Below are 22,950 nucleotides of genomic sequence, written 5' to 3' on the forward strand. Positions count from 1 at the left end.
CAGCAGATGTACCGATTGTTCATAATACTGCGTTCAAGCTCCTAAAGCCCTCAAGTCTTTACAACGGTACATCAGATATAAATACCTAATGTAGCAGTTTATGCCAGTACTGTTTGCGGAAAATGAGCGTCGCGCTCAATTCTTCCCACCTGGCAGAAATTCTTACACTGAGCAACACACACGTTGGGCGATGTGTGTGTGTGTGTGTGTGTGTGTGTGTGTGTGTGTGTGTGTGTGTGTGTGTGTGTGTGTGTGTGTGTGTGTGTGTGTGTGTGTGTGTGTGTGTGTGTGTGTGTGTGTGTGTGTGTGTGTGTGTGTGTGTGTGTGTGTGTGTGTGTGTGTGTGTGTGTGTGTGTGTGTGTGTGTGTGTGTGTGTGTGTGTGTGTGTGTGTGTGTGTGTGTGTGTGTGTGTGTGTGTGTGTGTGTGTGTGTGTGTGTGTGTGTGTGTGTGTGTGTGTGTGTGTGTGTGTGTGTGTGTGTGTGTGTGTGTGTGTGTGTGTGTGTGTGTGTGTGTGTGTGTGTGTGTGTGTGTGTGTGTGTGTGTGTGTGTGTGTGTGTGTGTGTGTGTGTGTGTGTGTGTGTGTGTGTGTGTGTGTGTGTGTGTGTGTGTGTGTGTGTGTGTGTGTGTGTGTGTGTGTGTGTGTGTGTGTGTGTGTGTGTGTGTGTGTGTGTGTGTGTGTGTGTGTGTGTGTGTGTGTGTGTGTGTGTGTGTGTGTGTGTGTGTGTGTGTGTGTGTGTGTGTGTGTGTGTGTGTGTGTGTGTGTGTGTGTGTGTGTGTGTGTGTGTGTGTGTGTGTGTGTGTGTGTGTGTGTGTGTGTGTGTGTGTGTGTGTGTGTGTGTGTGTGTGTGTGTGTGTGTGTGTGTGTGTGTGTGTGTGTGGTTCAATAACGTGGAGCGTGTATTGTAAAAGGAAAGAAAGGGGCGCGCACAATTAGCAAATGCATTCAGACCCAAGGAAGCTCGGCGCCAGCTGATGAACAGTTACGAAAGGCGACTAAATTCCCTCTTAATTCCACGGTTCAAGGCCATCCGCGTATACGAAGCGGCCGACACGACGAGCTTACCTCTTATCACGGGGAGGAAGAAAATTTACATACGCGCATGCGACGTAAAACACTCTGCACGTGACGCCATATAAAACGACGTCCCGGCTGCAATTTAAGTATACGAACAAAATACGAATCAGCACCAATCACGGTTTGACGAGAAGCCTCGCCACGCAATCAGCTTCAGCGGCAAAATCTTCATACCGGCAAATTTGGTGGTCGGGAGGAAAATAGCGCTATCCGGCCTCCACGCCTGGTCGAGTATGCAGGCTACGGAGGGAAAAACCACTTCGCGAGATCGCTATCCCGTCCGCGTGTAGTGTCAAACAAAAACACCAAATACCGGTCGGTAACTGAAAGCACAAGGTACTATTTTTACACACAGCCAACCGATGGATCGGTCGAAATCGAACAGCGATCGCGCGGCAACCCGGCGACAAGTATCGAGCTCGCGTGCGGCGGTGCGAATCGGGCGACCAGTGCGCCCTGCACCATGCGCTGAGGCACTACACAAGGACATCAGCGAAAGGAAAAGAAAAAACGAGAGCGCTGGTTCCGCGTACAGGGCGGTTGAGCAATCCGATTATTTTCTTTGTTTTTCGAAAAAAAAAAAAAAACAAAAAAAAAAACGAGCGATGCCCAAAAGCCATTTCCCCACTGGTTTATTTATTTATTTATTTATTTATTTATTTATTTATTTATTTATTTATTTATTTATTTACTTATTCATCATGGGGTATTACATGCGGAAATTAAAGAATGAAAAGGCTAACTTTGGCCCCTATCGAATCAACTCATTTCAACTAATGGACATTTAGGTACTTAAGTTACACAGCGCATTTCATGCCGAAACTCTAGAGGTGGTAGCATTCATAACCTATACATTCCGCTGGCGGAAATCGTCGATTATACATACAAGCTGCCGTTGCAAACTTTCTCGCCGGAGTGGAGCGGCTGTTGCGCATGTAAATGTTTGGTCTGCAATTCCGATGAACTGCTTCCCGTTCACTTTCGCCAATCGAGAAGACGTAATAAAGAACAGCTGCGTCACGTTAGGAGGAAGCGTTCTGCGCCAGCAGTCACTCGCATATGGGTCGGTAATTATCCGCGACGAGTTGGCATTTTAGGAGAACGCACCTGAGGTACCCACTTAAGTTGAGCACAACACAGAGAGCTACGGAACGGAAAATGGTAACTGTAACAGCAAGAGATAGAAGCGTGCAGAGTAGGTCAGTGAAATGACTCTATTTAATGACATTGTAGTAGAAATCAAGAAGAAGAAATGGGCATGGGCAGGACATATAGTGCGAAGAGAGGAAAACCGACGATCGCTAAGGGTAACCAATTGGATTCCAAGGGATGGAAAGCATAGCAGGGGGTGGCAGAAAATTAGGTGGGCGGATGAGGTTAAGAAGTTTGCAGGGATCAAGTGGATGCAGCTAGCGTAGGACCGGGTCAATTGGGAGAATATGGGAGAGGCCTTTATCCTGCAGTGGGCGCAGTCGGGCTGATGATGATGATGATCTGGAAGCGTGGTCATACAACAGCATTGTGTCATCGAAGTGTCAGAATCGAAACAGTGTCAGAATACGAAATGCAATGATTGGAAAGCTTTTTAATTAGACGACTTCATTACTCAAGAGATAGGGGAGACAATTACCGGCTCATTTGTGTCCGCTGCATTGTCGCATAAATGCATACAAACCCGAAAACAGCTATAGCTTTCGTGCAGTATACTCATTCCTAGAATCATTATCTGTTTATTTAGAATTGTACCTATTATTTCTTGTTAGCATTGTATTGCAAGTTTTTCTCTGCACGTCATATATTCTTACAGCTGCCAAAGTTACCAGCGAATTTTATTCCTTTTGTCATAGGAGGCCCCCCGGACAGTGTATACTTGGAACATCTTCCTGTAATACTGATTATTCCATGTAAATGTATCTCACAGCGAAAATAAAGATGACGATGATCACCATCATCACCATCATTACCAGCCGCACTATACCCACTGCAGGGCACAATATCCCCCTAATTAACCCGGTCCTAAGCCAGTTGCGGCCATCTAATTCACATCCGCCCACCTAACCTTCTTCCGACCCCTGCTACGCTTTCCTTTCCTTGAAATCCAATTTGTTACCCTAAGCGACAATCAGTAATCCTCGCTTCGCATTACATGTCCTGTCTATTCTTGATTTCAACTAGAATCTCGGGATCTATATGAAACTGTTACAAGCCTCGGTTTGATTTGCGGGGTTTTACGTCCAAAAGCGTTTCAAAGCTATGGGGACGACGTAGTGCAGGGCTCCGGTAACTTCGACCACCTGGAGTTCTTTAACGTGCACACACGGGTGCTTAGCTTTTCATCTCCATCGAAAAGCGGCCGCCAGAGCCGAGATTCGATCCCGCATCCTTGGGCACAAAAGTCGAGCGCCCTAACCAGTGCACAGCACGGCGGGGCAAAATCATAGCCTAACACTCTGGCTATGAGCGTCACGGCAAGCTTCGAAAGCGGCGATGTGAAAGTTCCTTGCAGTAGACACCGCCGACAATCAACTATACGCGCCGGAAACAAAGCATGCGGTACATAGTGCACGCACGTTCCCTTTATGCCGCAGCCAATAAATGGGTTTGTTCAGATAACGGTACTCCAGGTCCCATGACCATTTTTTTGTCTTCAAATAAGTTTTTGTATATGGTGGGCACATATCTCGACACAAAGAAGTGAATCTTACTTTTGCAAGATACGGCGTAGTTTTGTCGGGAAAAAATCTGTTACTAGAGGTAGAAAATGCTGCTTTTGACACGTCAAAAAGTTGCAAGTTTAGATACCTCTTGCTTCCGCACTAAAATTTTGTCATGTTTTTACTCACTACATCTAAGCAACTTTTACTTTTTGCAGCAACTTTTAGACATACTTAAAAAAGGGAATTGCGCTAAAAAAAGATACGGACGAGGAGAGGACATGGACGGGCGCCTGTCCATGTCCTCTCCTCGTCCGTGTCTTTTTTTAGCGCAATTCCCTTTTTTAAGTATGTATGACCGACTAGCCCAAAACGTGCTCTCTTAAACTTTTAGACATCCGTTTTGTTGCTGCAGTTGATTTAGTAAAACATCGTAAACATTGCTTCAGGAGCGGCGCGCTGTAAAAATGTTAATTTTCAACCTTACATACTGGCATGCCTTAAACTTTTTCTATTCTGCGGGTTACGTTCTTAATTGCACACAAAATTTGGTGCTCTAAATAGTTAGGTGTGCTATGCACAAGGCTTCAAAATCACCCAACATTTGAAAACAGCACAAAAAGCCCACCTTCGATTTCAAATTAAAAAAAGAAGCATCTTCTATTTTTATTAAACCCCTCTCAAGAATCCTCCTCAGAAATATTACGGAGTGAAAGAGTGTTGCATTATGTTGTTTAAAGTTATGAAAATAAATAGAAAACTGAGCGCCTGCTCTGAAAATTGCCAATATTCAGACCTACATTTCGGGACTCAACGAAGTGTTGCAACTGACATCTTCGTATGTTTTGTCCAGGCCCTGTTCTTTATTGCTGGAAAAATGTGAAGCTCTAGGGTTGCCTACTTTTCTCCGTATTGTTTTGAAATCAGCCAAAATTTAGGAATATCAAAAAATGGACAACTGTAATTCGAATTTAAAAAACTATCCAAACTTCGATCGAGATCAACTAAAACAATCCTGTAAACAAAAAATATAAAAGTAAGTATAAGACTGAACACATTTTTTTATTCAACAGAAGTACTTACGGCTTCCCCTTAAATGGCCACTGTCCAGGGAAGGCCCTTTTAAGCAAAGGAGCCCAGTGTTTCGATCAGGTACCTGAGATAGTCTGTGCAAAATGCTACAGTGACACGCGCGCCGCAAGGCATCGAAAATGCAATTCAAAGCTCTCATGCTCTCCTTCGGGAAGCCAGCTTCCCCGTTTCCTGCGCTGGCCCGTCGAGCCACAGTAATTACGTATTTGTCGAGAACGACGTCCATTGGTCCGTCTCGCTGTCTGAAGGTGAAGAATGGGTGTCTATCGCTCGCTGCGCGCTTTTACCTCGCCACGGCCAGACAGAATCCAGCTGCGCGCGCTCCCTCGGCCGTTTTTTTTTTTTCTTTTTTTTTTTTTTTTTTTTTTTTTTGCGCTCGCGGAGAGCCACGCCCCACCTCCCGCCAAACGCGGAGGAGGAAGGGGAATTTGTATTGCGGAGGCTAGACGACCTCGGGCAGGAGAGTGAAAAACCTTTGCGAGGGAACGGAAGGAGAGAAGCATGACAGAATCGGGTGATTGCGGTGGCTGTAACTGCGTTATTAGTTACTCTTTTCAAAAACATTTTGCGGCCTTGCGTTCCAGGGGCGAAGTCTCACAGTCACCGGGGAAGAAAATATTTTAGACCGGAGGGTGGACAGTGGGCCTTTAAGGAGTAGGCGTCAAACTTTGGACTTCGTATTTGCTGAGTTTAGTTACATTTTATCTTATGCAACATCCAAAGCATGTCAATGTTTATAAAGTAGTTTTTTTGCTTGTTGACAGGATTGAAGATAGAATGGAATAAATTCGCTGTTTCTGGCAATTTCATGGGAGAACACAAGTGACAGTTGAACATTTTTCTCTATCCTGTGTTTTTCTTATTATTATTTCGAGGTGCAATGACATTCAATCTAGTTCTTAAATATATTTCATTCCGACGACCTCCGGCGCTGCATGATTATGCACAAACACAATACACACACAAGAAAATTAAACCAAAACGTTAATATGATGCGCTCCTATACCAACTGCCTGTTATTTCATTTCTCGGTTATGAAAAAAACTGACAATACTCTATTCTTGAAGATCATTTTTTTTTTCTAATACGCACGAAAGTACAATCATAAGCAAAGCGATTTACAGCATAATAGTCTTGGTGTAATTTTGCACGAATGAGCCGAGATGACAAGTATTCTTGTCGATAGAGCTATCTAGCACACTGACGCACGCACGCACGCACGCAGGTGACATTTTACTGTTTACAGATGCTGTTCTTAAAACTGATATACCGAAGCGGTCTGTGCAGTTGGCTTGTAAAGTAAGGCGGACATTACGGAGTAACGAATTGCGTTTGCTTTTTTTAGGAGCCAGTATATTTCGCAATCGAAGGGCATCAACATCTCAAGCGAGTCCTGTTCGCAAATTTTCTTAATTCTTAATACTCTGCGCAGCAACGGCATTTTATAAACGTGCAGTGTGTGAAAGCAATCTCAATGAGCGAACAGAAGTGTACCTATTTTTGACGTTTGATCCACACTGCAGATAGGCAAAAGCAGCCTTTATTTTTGCGACATAATATCTGTCCTTTAAAAATTCCAGTCGAATACTTAATTATTACTCTAATTATTCAGCTATACGGTATACCCACCTGCGCAGACCGCACCGACGTATCTTTTCTTCCTTAGAAAACAAATCTGTTAACAGCAATAAAATCGCCCTGTATATAGGTCATGTTCAGAACACAGTTGACTCAGTCCAAATTAGCTTGAGAGGTCACGAATTCGAGTTTAGATCATTATCAGACTCGGAGATTTTGTTGCACGCTCGTCAAGCGAGAACAGCCGTAATTAGAGGCCAATACTCTCTCAAAGGGGCGTTTTTTTCTCTCTCTCGGCAGGCAGGAAGCGTCAGTATACGATGGCAGTACCGATTTCCTGACCCACGCTTACAAAACAAAAAATCGCGGGGCAGCTGCTGATGTCAACTAAAAGCTTCGTGGTTTTCCGCCTAACGGATGCGACACTCGCTTCAAATGTTACTGTTTCCTGCTTCCGGTTAGCTGTAACATCCATACAAGGATTATGGATGCAATCATGAAGAATTGAAAAAAGAAGGAATGGATTTCCGCTGCATCTGAGACCGAGTCAGCTGTCGTCAGGTGTGAAACCCGATGCCTCCTCCACCGGTTTGTTTTATGTCCGGGACGTGAGGCGCTCGAAAGCCCTTGCGGATGAGGAGTGCTGAAATTCGAAACCCCCACCGCCGCAGTCACGAGAGTATTCGAGGGCAGCAATCGACACCGGCCACTTTGACTACATAACGGTCAAAGCGCTACGAGCCAGCCACGAAAGCCCAGTCACCGCGGAGCGGACGTCATACAAGCACGCGCGGATGAGTCTCTACCCGGCGGTGTCAGTTGGCTAGCGACGGGAGAGGGTGAATGAAACGCGAAAGTATTTCACGAATCGCGCTACGTTTACACGTACCTCCAAGCTCAATTAACTTACGTAATCTCGCTCCTCACCCCTACTTTCCCTTTACCAAAAAAGAATTGCTAGCTCGCGAGTGTAACCATGCACACCTGCCGAGACCCGCTCGTAGTGTTACCGTGTGCACTGCCGTCGGCCGCCTAAAATGTACATGCGCAGATGGCATTCGAGGGTTAAGAGCTTCCTAGTGCGCCCCTGCCGACTAGCAGTACGCACTATCAACTCACGATAACGCTAAGCTAAAGATACTGGAGTGCTGTCGCCCAACGCTGCCCACTTCGCAATTCCAAGTCCCTTTGACTTTGGACGGACTTCAGCCACGCAAGAACTCTTAGTGCACTGCGTATGACAGCTTACGACTTAATGGGAAAATATACAAAATGTTTAGCTTCACGTGGTTGCTGCCAGTCTTTATAGCCACAGTGCAACCCATCTTCTCAAGACTCACTGGAAAAAACTTCTATGTGCTGCCCGATGCAACAGCGCATCAGGAACTCTACGCGTACAAAACTGTTTCCGAAAAATTCACTGCTGTCTCTTGTCACAGCTAATTTGCAACGTCGAGACAAAAAAAAAAATGACTAAATGCAATATTGTTACGGCTGGAAAACGATTAGGACGAAGTGGCGCGCTCGTTTCTGTAAGCTGAAGAAAAATGCGTCGAACGCTGGGTCATCACTGCCTGACTCCTTGGCTGTCTCTCAATGTATACATCTTTCATCCCCTTTTGTACATATTTTGTATATGTATATATTTCTCCATGTTACAATATTATGCCAAAATTTAAAAATCGTGGGCGATTCACAAATGCCGTAGAATCTTCAGGTTGAAGTTGCGTAATTACTAGTGCAACAAGATTATGCAACGTGTATTAAACGATTTTAAAAGCTGAGGCAGAGAATAGATGGACAAAGTTTAAAAAATATAAAAAAATGATTTTTTTAGTAGTCCTCAGAATTTGTCATTGTTCGCTGTTTTCTTGAAATTAGTGCGATCGTATCTGTATTGAAACGTTATATAGACATAAACTTTAGCTGTTTGATAGATAACTATGCTGAGAACATAGTGTCGAATTATTGCTGCTCTGCCATACACCTTTTTTGAAACAAAGCCCTGCAAAGTAGGTAAAATTTCGTCTCCTGGGCCGATTTTGAGAAATTTTATAAACACATTACGCTACCCAGAAGCGCGAAAATAAAGTTAATACAAATAAAGACGTGCTTATATTTAGTCGGATAATTTTCAGCTACTGAACGTTAACATGTTTTGTGTAATTCATAACCAAAGTTGGCCAAAACAGCAAAGAAGATAAACGCAAATAAACGCACCTTTTCGTCATTATTAATTTTGTGTGCCTCGAAAAATTTTTTTACAGCAATACCAGTTAGAGATGTCTTCTTTCCCGTCATCGCGCAACAATATATAAAATTTTGAAATAAATATGAGGTCGGCCGACCACCCTTTGTAAACACCCAAGAGAACTTCAACAGCGGACTACTTTCTGTCAATGAGTCATTGTATGTGGCGGTTCTCCTGACTTTAGTAGAATCCGACTACAGTGTGCTCGGTTAGCTGGGCCAGCCCATCACGGTAGCTCTTTCGATAGATTGGATGAGTACGAACAATTGCTGCCGGAGAGCGGGCCGTCGCTGGCGGCGTCCTTGCTGGCCCGCTGCCACAGGACGGGCGAGTCGGTCGCGATAGGCAGCTCGGTGGTGGCGGCGCTGCGGTCGCTGGGTGGCTCCAGCACCTTCTCCACGGGGAACGAGCCCGACTCAGGGCTCAACGGAGTCGAGCTCGGCTCGGCAACCTGCGACTGCGAATGCACCATGTGCGCGGATAATAACCACCGACCTTCTCGCCGAAGCCACGGTAGAACTGATGGCGTTACTGCATTCGAAATCGTATTTTAGGCAGTGCCGAACGTGTTCAGTGTACAGCAGTGGAGAAAACTATTTCTGCGCGGTCAAGCGAAGAGGGCAACGAAAAGCGTGCTGGCCTGCTTTACTTACTGGAACAAAATTCCTGGTGTCTGACTGGAGAGGCAGTTCCGAAATAATTTCTTCCTACGAGTCAGCACACAAACATTTGTCCATGACTGTATATAAATGGCTCTAAACTATGGGTTCGGCCCTGCCTCGTGGGCCTATATCCCTGAACTAAAAAAACAAGAGTTTCGTTGTTTCGTCTCTCAGCGTTAATCAATGTATATCGATTCTTTGTGATACGAAGTCCGCTTCAGTGTTCACAAAATCTTGTCAACGCTAAATCCAGCAGCTATTTCATCTCTCATCATGCGCATACATGTTCTCAGCTATTGATCTCGTCGAGCTTAAAGAAGACCCGACACTGAATTTTCAGTTGCATGTCCTCTGCTTTCTAATGATTCGTAAAAGTTTAGTACAGAGTAATTATACCACTTCGCAGAGGTAAATAATTTGTAGTCGTAATTCTTTCATGTGCTTCGGTTTCGGACGGAAAGCCGAGTGACAAGCTGCGGCGTCGTACAGTTCACGTCGCTATGACTTAGTCGCCGCTATGTCGTTTTAATTCAGTACAACGCTAAAGCTAACCTGTATCGGAGGCCGGAATTACGAATAAAAAAGTAACGTCCAATCGCAGTTTTCTCTCTGCCTGTCGTGACTTAGCTGCGCCAAGAATTGGCATGTGTTGAGAAAAGCGAAAACAGGTGAGAGACGAAATTACAAATTAATTAGCGGTGGCAGGCAAATGCCAGGCAGTGGCGATCCATTTGTACTAATCAATGTCCTACGAATCATTTGGAACTAGAAAACATACAAACAAAACATTTCAGGGGACACTCAATTAACTTCTGCATTAAAGGGCATGGCGCGATCGCTAAATGCTCCGGTTCGCGGCTTCCTTTGCAGGTCCATAATCCACGTACCGCCATCAGCACGCTTAACAGGAACGCTTAGGGGCGCAGCTATGGATGCACATTTTCACCGCTCAGCGATAGCCGCTATAGGCCCGACACCATTTAACAGGATGGAATGTTGGGCTGGTTGGTGCACCGTTGACACGAGACGGAGAGGGGACAGCATCGTGTCCCCTCTCTTTCGTCTCGTGCTACCTGTGTGTTGAGCCAAAAACCCGACACCAAGCTGCGCGATGTGTCTGGTGTCAGCGGGTGCAGTTGGACCCAGCGGTCAACGCTGAGCCGCAAGTCCCAGCGTTCCTGTTAAGCGTGCTGGCGGCTGTATATTGGCGCCTCTATTACCTCGGCCACAAGCATCAGCACAGAGCTAGCATATTATGAGAAAGACCACCGGACATAGATTGTAAGCTTGCTTTAGCCAATATGTACGAACGTGACTGCGTGGCCTAGGGTAGCACGTTTGACCCTCGATTCAAGGGCTCCGGACGGCTCGATCGCCAACACAGACCTCCCATGGCTTGTGCTGGCAGCACCTGTCAAGTTGGCAGAGCAACCAGAACCTGGAAATGTCACCTGCCACCCTCCCCCCCCCCCTTACCCCTTTCCAGAAGCATATGACCGTGGTTGTTTACTCACAATGCTGACAATGCAAACGCCGGACTCCAGTGTTCATACCCTTTAAAATCACGCAGCAGCGCCTTGACGCACGCATAATTAAATCCGCTAGAATGTACACTTAAATATAAAAATTACCAATTAACTCATTCCGAAGCGTGCGAAATGTGGCCGTGATTCGGTCGCAGGTTCTTGCAGATTCATGTGGGAATCTGTAAAAATGATGAGGAGGAAGGCGAGGTTTCGGAAGCAGAACGCGCGGGTGAGACTGAGCGCCATGTTGGCACATCGACAGCCAGGGGCAGCCGCGGATTAAACACAGTGAGAGGCGGCCTGGTGTCTGCCCTGCTTCTATATTTTTGGTGCCGAAACCCAGGAGGGAGCTCCTCCATCGGTCCTTCCTGGAGGTTGCAAGAGGAACGCCAACGACCCTCCAGGAAGATACCAGGAGCTCCGTCAGCGAACCCCACCGGACAGAAACGAAGGGGCTTCACCGAGATACCATGAAACGCATCAAAAGGAAGCGCAAGATTCAACGAGATTTTCTGACTGAGGAAAGTGAACGTCTGAAATCGAACGAAGGAATTGTTATTAAGTTAAAAGTTTATCATGGCCGACTGAAAAACTGCAACGACGGCCTACGCTTGCCCAAAGAGAATTGATGCAGGTTTTTCAAGAAAACATTTTGGCAGATGTATTATCTGAACTAGGGTATGAGAAAACTGCGACAAAAACAATGACGCTCCTTTGCCACCAAATCGAGGCCTTCAGGTGTCTGCTCCTGCTGCCGAGAGCCGATATGGTTTATTGGTTTGGTTTGGTTTGCGGGGTTTAACGTCCCAAAGCGACTCAGGCTATGAGAGACGCCGTAGTGGAGGACTCCGGAAATTTCAACCACCTGGGGTTCTTTAACGTGCACTGACATCGCACAGCACACGGGCGCCTTGCTTTTCGCCTCCATCGAAAAGCGGCCGCCGGGGCCGGGATCGATATGGTTTATGAAAGCACCAGTTAAGCTCCCTGCAGCATTAGCATCGTCCACGAAGCCGCCTTCACCGGAGCATTTCGCCGAACCAACTTAACCGCCGATTCTGTCATGGAGCTTAAAAAGACGCAAGATGAAAGCTGCACCGCGGTCACATCGAGGCCTGACATCCCTTTTTCCGAGTCAGCTCCAAAGGTATTTTCGGAGGAACCACAGTACACAGAGACATCACGTAGAGTCATTGATTTCAAGAGGACCCAGAGCGATGCCAGCAATGACGGAGGAGTGGCTGTCATACTGTGTGACATACCGTTGAAAGAAGCGTGTTGCAATCGGGGAGCGATCCAGACAGGGCTCTCTCGGAGTAAACGAAGCTTCGAGACAGTTAACGAACGTTGAAAGTCCAACAAAAGAAGATTGAGCGCAACATGTTGATTGTGCGACTGACAACATGCACATGGAGCGATCACCCAAATGAATCGACTTTATCGGCCCGGAGAGATGCATGATTCGGAAAGAGGACCTTAGGGTGAAGAAAATGATCTCACTCATGGCCCGGAGAAGCTATCAACAGAGAATGATGAAAGTGTACGCAGTGGCTGTAAACAAGACGGGAAAGGCAGCAAACAGTGTCCCTCGAAGAGCTCACAACTGCAACTTCTGGGGAGTAGATGCGAGAAGAAGAAGCCGCAGCAGTAATTCGAGCTGACCCGGCGTCCTCAGTAGACCCTAGGAAAGAGGCAGAGCTGCAAAACGAAGAGCTTGTTTCTGGTCTCATTAAACAAATGCAAGAGGTGTGTACTGTAACGCAGCGAGAACTTATGCAGCTCCCGTTGAGAGAAGAGAGATGCCCATCGAGAGCCCTGGGAAAATGGCGGCCGCTGTTTCACAAACACAGGAAGAAACAAAGGCCAGAGCGCAGGAAAAGGACGCGGTAAAAACCGAGTGTTGTGTCAAAGTGTTGTGCTAGATTGTGTGCGTGAGTACTGTCAGTGTTGACATCGAAGATGGGCGTCTAGAATTTCGAGCTGCGCTATGAACTTCTAGCGTTGAGATCACAGTTTTATTATTTTCCTCGCCGTAACGAAGCCGTAAGTCGAGCAGAATCTGCATGAAACTATCAGTGCTCTGGGAATCGAGACTCTCTACTCCATGAAACGCGGAGCAGCTGATTGGACTTTTTCACACGAAGTAGGACGTCACCTGGACGCAGAGCAAGTTGTGTCACAGCTGATACCAGAAAAGGTGGCGCTCTGGTTTCTGTTACCAGAACTGGAAACACTAACTTGTGCCAGGGTTCCACAAGCAAGAAGTGCTACAGGCAGCGGGAAAACTACCGATGTGCCACATTACATACTGGACTCCTACACCAACCAAGGGATTGATGTTGAGTGTTGTATTCTGGTCACTCATCCCGACAGCAAATCAATGCAGTCTGTTGGTGAGCATGCAGCACAGGAATGTTCGGAAGAACTTCGACAGAGTATAGGCTACAGTGCGCGATTCGGATCTGTGCTGCCACGTCTTATGGATCCATTTTGTCCTGCGCAATAGGGGTTCTGTTGCGAAAGTTGGAAGCCGACCTTCACGGAGTATTTTCATTGAGGGATTCAGGAGCGAGATGTCAACACCGACTCCATTATGGTGGTCACCAGAGACCATTGATGTGATACAGTTCCAGCTTCGAGCTCGTCTCACCTCAGGGCGCGGAGCATGCTGCAGATCCATGCAGGAATCTGCAAGAACGATGAGGAGGAAGCCGAAGTTTTGGAAGTGGGGCGCGCGGGAGAGACTGAGCGCCATGTTGGCACATCGATAGGGACAGCCGCGGATTAAAAGCAGTGAGAAGCGGCCTGCTGTCTGCCCTGCTGCTTCTATACAGGTTTTAGATTAAGCGGCATATTTCGAAAGCTGCCCGTCGCGTGTCCCCGGAACGATTCGCAGAAAGATTAACGCGTGAAGCACAGCGGTTGTTCTGACATCCATCAGCACTGCGGCTGCAAAAGATAGATTCCTAGAGCACTGTGGAATCTACACTGCAGAAATGCGCCAAGCCTAAGCGTTGCTGGTGCAACGGTGTGTCACGCTTGTTCTAATTATCATTATATATAATCCTAAATGGAAGCCATTATCATTGCTAATGTCATTATCACTAATTGAAGCGTCGTTGTCATTGCTACTATCATCAAGATAGACAAGGATAATTATGATGAGCGTTTTCACGATCCCGGGCGTGGCACAGTGATTGAAGACTGGGGATTCAAGGGATGGAGGCTCAATTCCCGTTGAGACAGAATTTATTTTTAACCATCTTCCTCGCGGTAGGCAAGCAGAATTGTGATGTGCGTTTTGGTTGTCATTTAATTGACAACTATAGTGGGACAGGAAGCTAGACACCGCGAGTATGAGCCGTTAAAGGCGTCCGCCTTTAAAAAAAAAATCGTTTTTTGCAGCGCATAGCCGGACAAGGACAAAGCACGGAGGAACACGTAGGATACACAGCCCGACAGCTCGTCCTCTTCAAGCCTTAAAAAACATTGCAAGAGGCGTATGTACTTTAGAATGTTCCCGTTTGACGAGGACCTAGAGGCTAAGCTGCGCGCGTGCTTAGATGTGTGCAATAAAAAAAAAGCGTACGGTTATTTTGTACTTTTTTCTGATAGACAACCAGACACATAGAGAAACGTTAGAAATGAAAAAGCAGACAGGCATCCTGAGAGCTGTGAAGAAAAATATCCATTTCGATATCCATCCTCTTTGTGTACACGACACAACAGCTGCTCTGTCTTCAGCTTGTCTTCCAATGAATGATCTTGCAAACAAGCGTAGTGATGCTGTGGAGTGCATGTTTTCTTTTTGCGCTCCGATTAAGTTCGGCGATGTGTGTGCAGGCTCTGTTTCGACGCCCCTTCCTCCGTGCAGTGCCAACATGCGCGCGCATGCGAAGTGCTGCAAAGTTCGAGGATCAGTGCACGGTATGAGCACAATAACTGTGGCGGAGTTCTTGAAATCTTTTACAGGAGGAGGAGGAAAAGCTTTATCAGTTCCAAAAACAAAAGGGCAGCTCGAGGTCGACGCTAGCTGAACACACACACACACACACACACACACACACACACACACACACACACACACACACACACACACACACACACACACACACACACACACACACACACACACACACACACACACACACACACACACACACACACAAACACACACAAACACACACACACACACATACACACACACATACACAAAAGTCAGTCAGTCGAAGCGATCGCCGTTCCATCCGTAACGACTGCGTCATAAGCTCGGAACTGAAGCAGCACGTAGAGCGTTTTGGTCAAAAGTTTTCGTACCACAGCGTTTGCTTCCGAGCCATCCGGTCGGTCTATTGCGGTAGATTCAGCAAATGATTGAAGGTTAACTGACGGCAACAAGGAGATCCGAGAAAGGGCGCCTCTCGCGCTACAATACTGCATGGCGATATGAGAGAAGAAATGTTTCCCTTTCGAACCTTTTGAGCTTCAGCAAGTCCCTACTTACATGATATATCTACTGAAGCACAAGACGCACTGGTCACATAGAAATTGATTTGGGAGCGATTTTTCAGCACAAATGATTTTAGAATTCCCAGCAACGTACAATTAATCACCCCCCCCCCCCCCCCAACCGCCCAACACACCACCACAACCCTTCCCCGAGACTACGGCATCGTTTGCTGGAAATTCGACAAAGTCATCGTTTGCTGACAACCATGAATGCGTTCGGCTCTGTGTATCAGACTCTGACCAAATAAAGCAACGATGGAAAGTTCCGTTTGCTGTAAGTACAGTCTTTGTCAAAAGTTTAGGGCCCGTTGTAGGGGGCAGGACCAAAAAGCTTCTACCCATCGGGAGACTTGGAATGCTGGGGATGCACTACGAACCGAACAGTGTGGCTCAAAAGAAACCTTCTTAGGATCCAAACGTTTGACAAAGACTGTATATCGCAAATGAGCCAAAAAAAAAAAAAAAAGCGAGCTTGGCCAGCCACCTGTCGGCTGCAGGATGAGGTGGTGGCATCGTGCGTGAGCGTGCGCGGGCCCCTTGCCACTCCGCTGGTCACGTTGTCCGCGGCACTGGAGGTGAACCAGTCCTCGCGCCAGAACAGCTTCCGCCTCTTGACAGGCGTGAGCGAGAAGGGCCGGAACACGCCACCGTCGCCCTTCTCCATCTATGCAACAGCGCCGTGTCACGAATGAAGCCGCCACGTAAAGACTACTTCGCACTACCGAGGATCGTAATCGACTATGTATTTTATTTACCTTACGGTCCGATATCACGGTTGACTTCACATAGAGAATGGCACAAAGATCTGCCACAAGCTATACCATCCTAACACACATTTTATCTCGGGGCTTTAGAGGTATGTACGCTCCATGCTGGGTTCAAGTCGCGCCAAAAACATGCTGCTGTGATGTTTCCGGCAAAGCAAGGAAGTTTGGAACACAGTGGAACAAGCGGTCATCGTGGTCGCACTATATCCCGGGCCACAGCTCCCAAACCGGCAATAAAACATCAGGATATTTCGTTCCCAGACCGCTTGCAAAAATGTTAAGCAACGCGTTAAGAATGAATAGTGCGGCGACAACGCGCGAGCAGCTGGCACTGCAGCGGAGAACTTACGTCGGCTTTGTCTTCATTGGGCCCCAATACGCCTCGACCCTAAAGGGCAGTAGTCAATTGAAAAGGAAAAAAGAAAGCAAGTACTCAGTTTATACAACACTATAACACACGGGACATCGTAAACATTCCGCTCAAGCGGAAACAATGCGCTGCGGAGACGGATCGAGCAATGTCAAGTGAAGCCGCATCCCGCAGAGTGAAAAACGATGTTATTCACAACGACAGTCCAATGACCTCAAACCCAGACTACGATAGGCAAAGTCTGCGCTTTCAGAGCCTTGAATAATAGCATCGGCCACGGAGTGAATTCTATTCATCTATATGTGCGTAAAGGTGAAACAAAGGTCGAAAAACAGTGGGCTGTCAATGTTTTTGTTTACTTCTTAAACATAGGCGATCGCAAGTAAGGATCTTTTCTGTCGGCTCAACATAACTTGTGACTGGACCTATAGTGTAGGTACGCACGCCGAGGGAAAAAAAATATGGCGGGAGGAGGAGGAGGGGAGGGGGGAGGGTGCAGTGCTTGAAAAAAAAAATCTACAAACTGTATGGTTTGATATGGTTTCGGGAATTTTCATACGAGCGCGACTACCTTAGAGGACACGCATCGCGCGTCTCCGCAGTCCCATATATACGACAGGCGAAGTTTGCTGCCTTAACAGCATAACGGTACACCAAACACTCACAGCGATTTCGTTGTTTCGAAGCCAGGAGGGAAGTTCGCTGTCTTCGGTGCCAGCTGGATGCAAAATGTGAAAGCCTGCATCAACCCAAGACGCGCAGAGCGCTGCCGTAAGCTACTGGAACGATTACGCTGCACAAGTTGAGGCTGGGACGTCGAAAAAGCTATAATTATACACACTGGCAGCAAAATGCCTAATAACGAAAGTGGCCACTTCTTAGACGTCGATACAATCGGGGCCGACATTCAAGAGCGTCGTAAAAGTGCGCAGTCGTGAATGTAAGCTAAATAGCGACAGGAAAGTGGCGCACGTTCATGTGATGCGAGTAAAATTAAGCGGAACACGTGATATTTTGACAACGCGGAATTGGCACGTGTCTGTGGCTGTTCCAAAACATGGATGCATACCCTGCCCGAAAGAGCTCTCTGCGGTAGCTAGCTCTGCGGGTACGGTACCATCAGAGGTAACATTTCGCGCATGCGCACTGCGAAGCTCGCGATTTTCCAGAGTATACATATGCACCCTTTCCGGCAAAAGCCGCTCTCATTTTCCGGAAAAAGAAAAAAAAAATGATAGCGATATAAGCTGCATTTTCGAATCGAATATACGGATGAGTCAGTCGCATCTGAGGAGTCCTCAAAGGGTTTTTTTTTTTTGTTGTTGTTGTTGTTTTTTTTTTGTTTTTTTTTTTAGAGCGTCGCGACTTATAACGCAGAAACGTCAGACCGGAAACTGAAGCCACCTTTCGCCAGAGCAGAGATGGGGCCCTATCGAGCCCGCGGCGTTCAGGCTGCGCGTTCCGTGCTCGTACTGAAGAGCGCTGGTAAGATATTGAAGTCGGTAGGTTGCACGTATACAGGTAGCACAGAAAAAGGTGCGGCAGGAACAGCAGTCTTGAAAATTGATACAAGGAAACAACAGCAAGGAGAAACAAAATGCACGTATCTCCATTGGCAGTCACTTTCGCTAGCAAACTACGTCAAGACAAGTTAGAGGCGCGGATCGATGAGGCAATGTGCTACTCTGCCGCCCCAAACGATAACCACGGATCCCTTGTCGATGCTGACGCCAGGACTTCCATCCGAGTGGCGGAAAGCAGCTTCGTTTCATTTTCATTCACTAGCAGTCGAATCGGCAGAAAAAGGTGAACAACAATGCCACGTGTGTTCGGGTGAAAAGATGATTTTTTTTTCAACAGATGATAATGGGAGGGTTATGTCGAGGATATGTTGGGGAAAGGCGTTCCAATCTTTAGCTGCACTTGGGGAGGCTGAAAAGGTAACAGTTCAGGCACGTGACGAAAAGCTTCAAGCATGTGGCTGCAGTGCGGACAGAGACGTATACGAGGGGCACGATTAAGTGATGAGAAACAGAAACTGCGGTACAGTGATAGAATAGCTATACGTTGGGAACAAAAAAAGGCAATAGCGACGATTTAGTTTTTAAAGCTGAAACAATGACGTCATAAAAAGAATGAACTAAGCGAGATTTTGGAGGTTGATCTGATGCGGGTTCTACATTGCAGATGCATATTTTAGTTTACGTCGAACGAGTGAACCCCCTCCCCCGCGTTGAAGAAAAAAGAAAATAATTTGTACTTTGGAACCCTTTGGCTAAAGGTGCATCTTGCGCCAAGAAAGCCACAGCCACCACCACCTTATCATCATCATCGTGCTCACGTGTCCTTTCAAGGGACAGTGTCCTTACAGCAGAGCGGTCCGCCAGGACTGTGCGCGCATGCAATACCTTCCCGTGCAATCAATGCACAAATGTATAGGGAGCCCCGATCGGAATTCGCTTTGTGAATCGAAACCATACTTGTTTTTCCTCAATGCGCTTTATGTGTAGACTGAAAACGCGAAAAAAAAAAATTTTTCCCCACCTCCGAACTGAAGAACTGCCACCGACAGTGTTATAAGGTGCGCCAGGCTCAACACGTGCCAGACGTGTGACAAAGGCGTTATATCGGCAGCAATAGCTTAAGCCGATATAAATTCGATGAAAAAAAAAAAACCCAAAGAAGCCTGCGATTATACGGAGGAAGAATTAGAAGGCGAACAGTGCTCTACCACTCGTAGGATTAAAAAAAATGTATTCCTAACCCACGGAGAGAACCGACTTGCATGTTCACTAACAAATATTACGTATAACATATTATGACTGATGAGAAAGAAGAGAGTGAAGGGCAGATAAAGAAATCCCAAAGATCTTCGCAGGTGATGAGAAAAAGAAAGGAGGAAAGAGGGTGTCCTTCTGCTCCCCTGTCATCAGCCAAAGCCGCCAAACGATAGGAAGGAGCACCACAGATAAAGTGGATCCGGCCGTGGACGCCTGGGTTTCTGCGCTATCTGAAAGGAACCCACAATCGACTCTTGCGAGAGTAGCAGTCTTTTTTTCGGTACACAGCGAGGAGTCACTTCACCGTCCTGCACCTCAAGAGCGGCAGGAAACGGTGTCACCCTTTCAGACGTGGCCATTTCGAAACTTTTTCTCTTCCTTGGAATGTGCTAGGAATTTTACGAAACGATGGGCTTCGTAGCACATCCCTCAGCGTTTCCATGCAGACAGACGCACAGCAGCGTCATTAGCCACCCCCCCCCCCTTTCCTTTTTTTTTTTTCTGCCTATTTCTGGCTTCATGTGCACCTCCGAAATTGTTGCTCCACAACATCTCGCGTGTTTGACAAATGCTATAGTATTTCAATATTGCAGCTTCCAACCACTGAGCTAGCAAGTTTCGAACACGCCAGCAGAACAACAAAATCTGATCATCCTTAGACGAAGAAAAAAAAAATGTTTTCAAACGCATAAGAAGTGCAATTGAAAGGGTTAAGTTTCAAATGCGGGACGTCCAAAAAAAAATAAAAAAAGAAAAGCTAACCGAAGGTGGTCCTTAGGCATAAGGCCAACATATAATGTAACGGTAGGAAGACGGCCGGGGAGACAATTTGCAAATCTGCGCGGAGGCATGGCACGACTGCCAATGGCTAAGGCCTTTTGTCCAACAGTAGACGTACTTACCGTGATTATCATTGTTCCACACGCCCACAGCAGCAGACAGCGAAGGCAAACGTCACGTAAAGGGGGGTCCCGCCATACGCCCCGAAAAATACCCAGCCAAAAAGTGAAAGGCGAAAATGAGAACAACGGTGTCACCAACCCAAGAATGCTACACACACACGCACACATGCAACAGGACTCACGGCAGGTACCCATACTTGCACGGCGCGTTGTGAGCAGTTAAATCCATCTAAAAGCTGGCGCATTAAAAACAGTGTTTTATTTATTTTATTTTTTTTTTTAAGGCGAGAGCCTTTATTGGCTCACGAGTGTGGACAGGATTTGTGCGTCGGCGGAGAGTGTCACACCGAGATTGTTGAGAAATGTTGAATTAATTGATAAGTAAAAGAATGATTGTATGCAGCAGATAGTGGCAAAATGTGTGTGTGTGCAAAATTTCGCTCGTGTGGAGTAAGTAAGCCAAAAAGTTGATTCGATGTGAAAATAGCCACAGACGTCGATATAGTGTGCAGACTTCAAAGCAGCCAAGGATGTCGAAATTGTACAAAAAAAAAAAAAAAACGTGCAAAAACGTTGCAAAGCTTTAATGGCCACTCCGTTACAACATCGAAAGTAGTAATTCAAGAGGAAAAAAGTAGTATAAGAGAGACAAAAGTAAAAACACTAAAAAAGAGAGAAAACAACCAAAGAGAACAAAGTAGCATGAGGAGCAAACAGAAAGAAAAAACAACAAGCAATTGAGTTCAAAGAGTCGCAGGAAAGGTTTTCGCCTTACTGCACCTACTGAGAAGATATTAGTTAATAATCGTGAACTTTCTGGTCAAGCTCTAGCTGATCACTTCAATCAAGTATTTATCGACAGCATAACGACGGATCATAGCCTCCCATTTTCACCCCCTGACATTAATAGCCCTATAAACAGTTTTGTTTGTCTCCCTGTCACAGAGGCAGAAGTCTCAAGAACATTCATGCAACTTAAGAATAGCCAAGCTCTTGACATAAATAATTTGCAAATCAAACCTGTAAAGTATGTATTACCGTCCATTGCTCCTGTTCTCACGCACATTTTCAATTTATTCATTGAGGATGGCGAGTTTCCTTACGAAATTAAAAAGTCTAGAGTAACCGTCATACACAAAGGCGGCGACAAAAATGACACTAAAAATTACAGACCAATATCTGTTATACCAATATACTCAAAAGGGTTCGAAAAAATTTTATCCGTAAGGTTGACAGAATTTTTTGACCAGATGAAGCTTTTTTCTGATGCCCAGTTTGGTTTTAGAAAGGGGCGCTCGACAGAGCATGCTCTGCTGATTCTCAAAGAGAAGATCTTGGAGAATATTGAAAATAAGTTGCTTACTCTTGGTCTATTTATTGACTTTTCCAAGGCATTTGATTCACTCAGTCATGATATCCTTTTATATAAATTATTTTTGTATGGAATTCGAGGAACACCTTTAAACCTTATCAGATCTTACCTTCGAGACAGAAGTCAGTGCGTACACTTGGGTAACAGACAGTCCTCTTTTTTACCCATTGCAACTGGAGTTCCACAGGGTAGTATTTTAGGGCCGTTTCTTTTTAATGTATATATTAATGACATTGTGACGACTGGGTTAGAGGGAAAATTTATTATTTATGCTGATGATAGTAGCATTCTTTTATCTGGCCCAGAAGAAAACAGTCTTGCAACACAATGTAACGACTTGCTCGAAAGATTGGTTTTCTGGTCAAAGAATAACCGATTGAAAATTAATCCGGCAAAAACAAAAGTAATTATTTTTCGGCCGAGAAATAAAGTAGTAAGCTTGGCTACCACTCTTCACTGTGATGGTGAAGAAATTTCAGTTGTAAAAGAACATAAGATTCTAGGAGTGACGTTTTCCGATTCATTAACATGGGACTCGCACATCACCAATATCTGCGCAAAACTCAGTAAAACAACCGGGGCCTTATCTCGCTGCCGCTCATTACTTCCAGTGCACACTAAACTTCAAATATATCAGGCGCTGTTCTTCTCATACATTAACTATTGCAGTTTGGTGTGGTTGACAACAACTAAAGGCAACACTAAGAAGGTCTACATGTTGCAAAAGAAGATTGTGCGCATTATAGCTAACATTGACTACTTCTCTTCAACTGAACAGTATTTTCCTCAATACAATATAGTCCCGATACAAAACATTTATGAATTTCGTATGCTGCGCTCATTTTATTTATCATCACCCGCTTTCAGGCAGTTCATTACGTCTATCGCATCCTTACAACATTATCAAAGCAATGCCTCTACACGCAGCACTGATGTTTGGCTGATTCCACGCTTCCGCACCAATTACAAACTACAGTCTTTGAAACATAATCTTCCACAAATTCTCAATAAGTATGATGAATTTAGCAGCCACAACCTCAACCGATTACGGCAGTATTTTTTATCCCATTAGATTTTAGTGGGTGATATTTCCTGCTATCATGATTTTTAGAAGCCGTTAATATGAAAATGTACTTGTTTCCTGTATGTTTCCCTTTAGAAGCACTATTTGTATTGCATCTTTAGATGTTTTTTTTTCTCTCTCTCTCGCATCTATTCTTTGAATGACGTCATTGCTGTTTTGTTGCAAACATGTATCTATTTTGTCCTATCATAGTTGATATTTTCACATGTACAAATCTGTACCATGAATTTTGTGTATTTTATTTTTCATTGTACTGTCCTATGCATGGTAGGCCACCATGCCCTGCCTTGTACATTCGGGTACCTGGGCCTTAACAAGCTGACATGA

General features: G+C 45.7%; 1 protein-coding gene across 1 annotated transcript in view; it reads right to left on the reverse strand.

Annotated features, from left to right (window-relative positions):
- LOC146188000 (sphingosine kinase 1-like) overlaps positions 1-22,950 on the reverse strand; it is a 150,631-nt gene that overhangs the window by 30,166 nt on the left and 97,515 nt on the right. The window lies entirely within an intron of this gene.

Source organism: Amblyomma maculatum, chromosome 5, assembly GCF_055883805.1.
Source record: "Amblyomma maculatum isolate TAMU_Amacu chromosome 5, ASM5588380v1, whole genome shotgun sequence".
Classification (NCBI taxonomy): Eukaryota; Metazoa; Arthropoda; class Arachnida; order Ixodida; family Ixodidae; genus Amblyomma; species Amblyomma maculatum.